The following is a 6,839-nucleotide window of genomic DNA, read 5'->3' as shown; positions in this document are numbered from 1 at the left end:
GCAGGAAGTCACCTTAACAACCTCTGTGTCAACACCGCAGCCCCACCACAAAGAATTCAGCCAATTAACTTGTCAAAAAGTTTTGCTTTTAAGGAAAAACAAAATAAAAACACACACACAACAAAACTAAGAATACTGCGTGTGTGTGTGTGTGTGTGTGTGTGTGTGCGTGTGTGCGTGTGTGTGTGCGTGTGTGCGTGTGTGTGTGTGTGTGCGTGTGTGTGTGTGTGTGTGTGTGTTTTCTGTGATTAAGCTGATCACATATTCATTAGCTGACTGTTCGATGTCAAATTATATCGGGGAAAAATAAATGGCATTTTCGTTTTCAACCCAAGTGCTACTATGAGCTGGATAAATGCTAGTGATCTAGGGTGTTTTATCTAATATAACCTTACAAGAATATTCCTAGGAAATGTTACCTTTTTTATCTGCAGACATAAAAGCTAATTCTGAAGGGACACAGATGATAGCCTATGTCAATGAACTGAATGGTGATATGATCCTAAATAAATATATTATTATTATTATTCACTAGTCATGGGTTGCCTTTTCCTCAAAAACTGGAAACTCTTAATTTATCAATTTGAAAGATGTGAAAGCATTAACTCTAGGTCAGTGATTCTCTGCTGGAGTTATCTGCATACATACACTCTTCCACTCACCCACCTCTATGGGAATATCTGGTCATGTCTGGATTCATCTTGAGTTTTCAAACCTATGGGGATGCTATGACATCTGGTGGGTGGGGGCCAGGCATTAGCTAAATAATCATCCTACTACGTGCTCAGACAGCACCACGAACAGCCAGCTGGCCCCAGGTGTAAGTTGCCCAAGGTGAGAAATCTCACTCTAGGTATTTTCTTCTAGCCTTTCTTTGTTTAAGATACACTTATTTATTTAAGACACGCTCCAGGAACCTTGTCGTAATCTAAGGAAAGGAATCTAAGACAGAGTCTTTCCCTTCAAAGTTTTGTAATTCACTGAGAATAAAGACTAAAGACTCTCTCTGGTTGTCGAGGCCCCGTTAGCACGTGTGGTCACAGCCCTGACCTCACCCAGCTTTGGTAGTGAGGGGGACAGGTGCAGATTCTTGTCACAAAGCCGAGGGAAGGGCTGCTGTAAGACCATGCAGCTTGGAAAGGGAAAAGGTGGCCCTGAGTAACCAACACCAGAAAGTTCTGGAAGACGAAGTTCTGAATATTCATGGCGCGCTTCGTGAACGGCATTGGAGCATACGGGAAGGTGTGTGAGCTAAGGAAACAAGTCAAGTTGGAAAAGCATGAGGTTAAGAGAGAGCGTAGGCGAGTCAGATGTGGTGTTAGGGTAAAGATGTCCTAAGATCATAGAGCAAGTGTTCTCAGTCGGAACTCACTTTCAAGAATTAATATCAGAGCCAGGACCTAAAGCTTGGGTATTAAGGAGGGAAAATATATATACGTGTGTGTGTGTGTGTGTGTGTGTGTGTGTGTGTGTGTGTGTAGCGTCCAGGCAGAGAAAGCAGGGCTCCTCAGCAGAATGGCCAGGGGTTGGGTGTTGGCTGGGAAGGGCACGGGTTAGAGGGATGGGACTGAAGGACAGAAAGTGGCCAGGCCTCCCACTTCCTCAGGTCTCGCTGGGTCCTGTCTAGATGTGTGAATGGTTTAAAGTTACTTTTATTTCCTTCAGTATGAATGATTCCTATCAAGCCCTCTGGATGTTTTAAGGACCTCAGGGAGCCTTTTACCCCAGCCCTCGGTAGACTTTGCCCCAGCAGGAGTCTCTAAATGTGATGAAAGGAGATCTTAGCAAGACCTTCCCAGTCCCCTCCGCCCGGCCTTTCTCCTCACCACTCCTTTATGGTGGTGGTTCTTCCTCCACTTCAAACTCTCTCTCAGTGAAAAGCCCCAGTTCCTTCCGCCTTCGCACTTTCGCACCTTTACTCATGGGCTTCTCAGAGCCCTGCCGCTCTTTGATTCTGGGGTCCTTCCAGCACTTCTGGCAAATCCTCAGCACCTCCCACACACAGCCAGCTCCTCCCAAACAAGGGAGCACCAAACTCATCCACAGCTCACGTTTCCACACTCCCACCTCACGCAAGAGATGCGCCTCCAATTAGGGACGGCCCTGTGTCACAGCTTGCCCTGCTCACCCGTTAGCTTATGACCCAGCTCTGTTACAAATCCCTCACCTGCTTACCCTGCGAGCTCCTTTCAGAGAGACCCTGTGGGGTGGCCGCGGCTCAAGGGGGCGGGCTGGGAGCTTGGACAGTCACTGAGGTGGCCTTTGTTGGATTTTGGGCCTGCCATCCTTGAGTCTAAGCCTCCCTAACCGTTGGATCCGACTACCTGAAGCCCTCTTTAAACACAGACTGGGTTATGAGTCCGAGTTGTTTGCCTTGGTTCCTTTCACGATGTCTCTCGAAGAGGACTGAGTCATTAGTGTCGGTTGGGAGGCCTCCTGTGCCCTAATGCCGTGCTAAGACCAGTCTGCCGGCTGGCTTCCCCAGAGACGAGGCAAGTGAGGACGCCAGCTCTCATGCCTTATCCGTCTGCCTCCTGGGGCTCTGTGGGCACACAGCAGGAGCCCGTCACATTTCCTACACTACAGGGATGAGTAGTGAACATGGGACTAAACTTAAGAGTAAGGACTGTTTTCAGAATCGAGATGAGGCCCAGCTTCCATAGACCAGACTGCAGTGCTGGAGGCCATGTGGCCAGGCCTCAGTTTGGACCCCTGGGCTGGTTGGCCCAAACCAAACAGGGTACTTGGGTGCCCAAGACCTGACCAGTGAAGGACCAGAGGAGGGAGAGAGCCACGTGGCACAGCCCACGAGGGTGCTTTTGTCTCTCTAGCTCTCTCGTCTTCATACGTGTGCGCTCTGTCATGAGTTTAAAAAATGACAGCAGCAATGAGATGGGTAGATTAAATGCACACACGCCCAGGGGGACTTTAAGGAGTTCTTGGGAAAAAATGAAATATGAGTTTGTTTCAGTGAAAAAAATCATTGTACTTTAGGCACAGGATGCAAAGGGGTTAGAGACAACGTCAGTACCCAGAGCTCCTGGTTCTAGGCGGCTGGCGGGGACACTTGACTGCAGCTGACAAGCGTCCTGCCCATCTTGATGCGACATAGTAGGTAAGCCTTTAAATCCTTCAAAACCTCTTCTCCTTGAGAAAAGTCCAGGCCTTGAGTCAGAAAACTAAAGCCTACAGGTCGGACCACGTTCATTTCTACCATTTGGTGGCTGTGAATGAACCTCTCAGCAGTTCCCATCTCTTCAGCCCCTACCTGTGCCAAAGACTGACAACCACTTTGGTCTCCCCACCTAAACATGGGCTCTGAAAAAAGCATAAGAAAATTCACACGCTGAAAAAAAAAAATAGCTGTGGTTTTAACAAAGTAGGATGGATTAAAGTCCATCAAGATGAGATGGATGTTCTGAAAGGTATTTTGGATGACAATGACACACAAGGACAGCAGATTCTCTATCATTAAAGACCCCTGGATGTTCTTAACGGGCTGTGAAGGGTGATAGCTTTGGGAAGTGAATGGAGTGGCACTGCATCGTGTCCATATTGGTTAGAGCTCTCCTGCCGTAATCCGAGCTATATTACGTGTGTGCCCATGTCGGCGTGTGACGGGGCATTCCCTCCGCGACAGTTAGTGGGATCTTTGCAGAATGAATCAGGAGAGTGAGAACATGCCACTAGAGTCAGAGCGCAAGCTTCCTGAGTCTCACTCATTTATCAATAAATGGCCTGGATTGTTCTTTACACGAGGGTATGATTGTCCCTGAGTGACAGTTCTCTCCTAAACTCTCTACCAAGGACTTGGAAGTGGACAAAGATCTTGTACCTTTATTTTCTATTTGGCAAATGGACTGCCACAGAGTCACAAGGGGGAGCTCACAGATTACATAAATGAATTGCGTTTTCTGCAAGAATGCTTCCGAGGGTGGGCTGAAGATCACATGGCAACCACATGGCAGAGTGCAGTCCAATGAATTCATTTCTGTACAAACATGTTTTTAATGCTACTAATTCCTCAGGATCTGCCTAGGAGGGAGACGTACGTGTGTGAGGAGAGTCCAGGACCGACAAGCCCTGGTCTTCGTCCCCCAGGGCAGACACTTCCCAACCCCGACATGTAAAGAGCGTGGGGGGGTCACAGTACATTGTTTTCTGACCCCCCAAAAAATCTTTCTTGACATTTTTAGCAAAAAACTATATTGGCAACAAGTTTCAAAAGCAAAGCTAAGTCAAAAAGAGCACCTCAGAGGGGATCTGAAGCATGAAATTAATCTGAGTTTCCAGAGAGGTTGTCTCTGTCCCTTCCCATCTTCCCATCTCCCACGTAAGATCGGAGAAAGCCACACGCTGTCCTCGGCGCCGAAGGACATTCACCTTGTTTCGTTTCTCAAGTTGCCTTCGATGGCATCTTCTCATCAGCCCTATTTTTGAAGGCCAAAAAGCACCTCCATGTAGAGATCTCTGTCATCAGTTTTCTCTCTCTTCCTTCCTCATAAACACGTTCAAGTCACACACGTACAAAAGTAGGGGACTGCAGAAGGGACCTGTGCTTGACTCGGAGCACACCTGGGCATCCGTCTCTGAGGCCGACCGAGGAAACAGCCTTCGTTAGGCTTCTGGTTGGAGGAACTCTCCGGATTTCTGTAAATCTAAGAGCATTGTGTCTCTCTCGGAGGAGGTTGTGCTCACGTGGTCTGTGTAGACATCGGTCTACCTGTTGCGTGCTCCGAGAAGATTGTATAAACAGCCTGCAGCTTGGATCACACCCTGCTTTGTCTCTGTTCCCTACGCACCGCCAAGCACCGTGTTTTACGCAGAGCAGAACACATTCACAGTTGTCGAAGAGTGAGAAAAGAGGCGAATGATAACGCAACAGCCAAGAAAATGCCATCTGCATAGTTGAGAAGGTGTCACACCCAGAAGCGTGTCTCTGAAGAGTTCCTACGACTCACCATCTCCCTAGATGCAGCATTCTACCTCCCGTCCCTATAACCACTATCATTTCTTTTACAACGGACTGCCCCATCATGCAGCCTCTGGAACTAATTTGCTTGAGGTTTTTTTGGGTTTTTTTTTTTTTTGAGATTTTTGCTATAGGGCGCGTGCACTCGCCAGACAGAGAGAGACATAGAGACAGAAAGCGAGAAATCACCCCCCAGGGGGGGGATGGTCACACCGCAATCCCTTCTCCTCCATTCTCCTCTCGGGATCTTGGGCACGCACGCACAAGCTCCTGGCATGAGTTTTAAGCCATCGGGTCCAGGATGCAAACCACGGTCGACTAAGTGGGAGTCCAGCGGCATAGCCGTTACGCTAACTGCTGGTTCCCTAATTTGCTTGAGTTTGAGATGCTGGTAATACCTCACTGAAGCTTCATATCACCAGTAGCCAATAAAAAAAAGAAATTAAGATCAACTGTAGGAGAACTTGAAGTAGTCTGTCACTTCAGGTGAGCACTATTGTCAACCTTTACGGTCACATCAGTCGTTATTCAGGTGTCACCTATCACAGTGTCATGATGAAATCAGGCAGTCCCCTCATTATTACGCTAGCGAAGCTCAAGATTACCTGGACGGATCCCACCCAGCCTGGAGACCTTCCCAACCAGTTTCCTCGCAGTGCGCAGAGCTGAACTATTTAGATGTGCCATGTGAGGTCCATCCCCTGGCTGTGACAAGCTCCTTCCCGTTATGGGAATGTGAGGAGAAGGTATGGGACTCCATTACCAGTTGGCATTTTATTTTAAGGCAACCTGATGGAGAAAAGTTGATGCCTATTGATTTTATTCTGGAATCTTTTTATCTTAATGTCAGAATTTCTAAGCTATAATGAAATAAATTTATACTTTAGCTAAGGAGAATTCACAGCTTTGAAAGCATCAAAGAAAAGGCAACTTGTGACATAAAAGACCTTCCCCCTGGGCGTCTTGTTTTGCAAAGATTATCGCCCGATCAGTTCACTAAAGTACAGTGTGGGGGACATCACAGACAGCTGGCAGGAGGAGCAGGGTCGTTCCAGGTGTATGGAGGCTGGAAAGGGCCAGCCCTGCATCTTCCTCTACCCAGTAAATCCCGCCTTGTAACAACGGCTCTGGAAGGGACTTCGGCGATCGACGATGAGACCCTGCCATTTCGCGAATGTGGAAACGAGGTCAGAAAGTCCGAGAGCTGTGCCCCCAGAGTTACAGAGCACATTCCACTGTCAGCAGCCAGCAGGGCACTGCCGTCCACCATCTTCCGGAAAGCAGGCGGGCCCGGGAAGCCTCCTCAGGGCGTGATCGTACAGCTCGTCAGAAAGCAGGACGTGCCTCCATTGATAGAGTATATGCTGCGGGAAAGGCGGTGAAGGAAAGTTTTGCATTTCTGGTTAAATAACCGTAGCAATACAACTTAATTCTTCATTTTACAAAAGTGCTTTTTATTTGTGTTTTTGCTATGATAATTAAAACTGGAGTGGGAAGTTTTGTCTTCAGCTGGGACCCCGCCAATCCTAAACAACGAGAGCTGTGATGTGACTTCGACATAGCCCCAAATGAATTCTGTTTAACACGGTAAGAATGCTTTGTTTTGCGGCCAGTCAGTAGCAGTGGATAAGGTGGCTGGACTCCTATGTGGCCGATTGAGTGATTGAGTCCCAGACCCAGTGGCTTGAAAAACATGCAAGGCATGTGTGTGTGTGTTTGTGTGTGTGTCCGTGCCTGAAATCCCAAGAGGGGAATGGAAGAGAAGGCATTGTGGCGTGGCCATTTCCCGGGGGGTGACTTCTCACTTTTCCTCTCTCTCTCTGTCTCTCCAGCAAGTATACATGCCCTATAGCAAAAATCTCTCTCT

This window comes from Tupaia chinensis, unplaced genomic scaffold (assembly GCF_000334495.1).
Source record: "Tupaia chinensis unplaced genomic scaffold, TupChi_1.0 Scaffold000695_1, whole genome shotgun sequence".
NCBI classification, from domain to species: Eukaryota; Metazoa; Chordata; class Mammalia; order Scandentia; family Tupaiidae; genus Tupaia; species Tupaia belangeri.
Note: the sequence above shows the minus strand (reverse complement) of the source record.